Source organism: Arachis ipaensis, chromosome B02 (assembly GCF_000816755.2).
Source record: "Arachis ipaensis cultivar K30076 chromosome B02, Araip1.1, whole genome shotgun sequence".
Taxonomy (NCBI): domain Eukaryota; kingdom Viridiplantae; phylum Streptophyta; class Magnoliopsida; order Fabales; family Fabaceae; genus Arachis; species Arachis ipaensis.
In genome coordinates, this window is record NC_029786.2 from 33,185,293 (window position 1) to 33,187,405 (window position 2,113).

Genomic DNA, 2,113 nt, shown 5'->3' on the forward strand with positions numbered 1-2,113 from the left:
ATTTAATTTAAAAATAAAAGGAAAATATCTTTGTTTTTATTTTAATTATTAGTTAGTATTCAAAAATTAAGTAGGAAAATAAAATTAAATTGAAATTTAAAACAATTAGTTAATGAAAAGAAATTCTGAAAAAAGAGGTTAGTGATTTTCGAAAATTAGAGAGAGAAAGTAGTTAGGTGGTTTTGAAAAAGATAAGAATTTTAAAATCAAACAAAAAGTTAAGTAGTTAATTGAAAAAGATTTGAAAATCAATTTTGAAAAGATAAGAAGTTAGAAAAGATTTTGAAATTGATTTTGAAAAAGATATGATTGAAATTTATTTTGAAAAAGATTTGAAAAAGAAATTTAAAAAGATTTGATTTTTGAGATTAAAGTTGATTACTTGACTAACAAGAAACTAAAAGATATGATTTTAAAATTTAAAGATTGAACCTTTCTTAATAGGCAAGTAGCAAACTTTAAAATTTTTGAATCAATCACATTAATTGTTAGTAAAGATTTATGAAATGAAATTAAGAAAAAGATTTTGAAAATCATTTTAAAATTTTTCGAAAATCATAAAAGAAAAATGAAAAAGATTTGATTTTTGAAAAAGTTTTGAAAAAGATAGAATTTTTAAATTAAAAATTTGACTTGACTCATAAGAAATAACTAAATTTTAAAACTTTTTGACTAAATCAATTCAAATTTTCGAAATTTATGAGTGAAATAAGGGAAAGATATTTTTTTTTATTTTTGAAATTTTAATGAAGAAAGAGAAAAACACAAAAAGACTCAAAACATGAAAATTATGAATCAAAACACACAATGCATGCAAGAACACTTTGAATGTCAAGATGAACACCAAGAACACTTTGAATGTCATGATGAACATCAAGAACTTATTTTTGAAAATTTTTAAGAAAAGACACACATGCAAGACACCAAACTTAGAAATTTTCAATGTTTAGACACTAACGAATTGAAAATGCATATGAAAAACAAGAAGAGACACAAAAACATGAAGATCACAAGATTAAACAATGGAAATCATCAAGAACAACTTGAAGATTATGAAGGACACATGCATGAATTTTTGAAAAAAAATTTTTTTTGAAAAATTAAAACATGTAATTGACACCAAACTTACAATTTGACACAAGACTCAAACAAAAACACAAGATTTTTGGTTTTTATGGTTTTATAAAAAAATTTTGGTTTTTTTTCAAAAATTAATTTGGAAAAGCAAAATAAAGAAATTCAAAATTTTTAATAAGAATTCCAGGAATCATGCAATGTTAGTCTAAAACTCCGGTCCAGGAATTAGACATGGCTTACTAGCCAGCCAAGCTTTCAGTGAAAGTTTCGGTCCAAAACACTAGACATGGCCAATGGCGAGCCAAGCTTTAACAGAACATTGCATACAACAGCTAAATTGATGAGAAAGACAAAGAAGCTCTTGTGATGATAAGTTGAAACCTCGGTCCAAAAGATTAGACATGGCTTAACAGCCAGCCAGGATTCAACATATCTCATGAAACTCTAGAATTCATTCTTAAAAATTCTAAAGAATAAAATAGAATAAAATTTTTTTGAATTTTTTTTGAAATTTTTCGAAAATAAAAATAAAATAAAATTACATAATCTGAGCAACAAGATGAACTGTCTGTTGTCCAAACTCAAACAATCTCCGGCAACGGCGCCAAAAACATGGTGCACAAAATTGTGATCTCAATGGCGCCAACAGCTTGGTACGCACAATCATAATCTCAATTCCTTTTTCACAACTTCGCACAACTAACCAGCAAGTGCATTGGGTCGTCCAAGTAATAAACCACGGAGATTGTCGGCTTGAAGCAAGCTATGGTCATCTTGTAAATCTCAGTTAGGTGGAGTCAAATGGTTATGGGATTTGATAATTAAAATATAAATAAAATATAAAATAGGATAGAGATACTTATGTAATTCATTGGTGAGAATTTCAGATAAGCGTATGGAGATGCTTTGTTCCTTCTGAATCTCTGCTTTTCTACTGCCTTCATCCAATCATTCATACTCCTTTCCATGGCAAGCTGTATGTTGGGTTTCACCGTTGTCAATGGCTACCTCCCGTCCTCTCAGTGAAAATGATCCA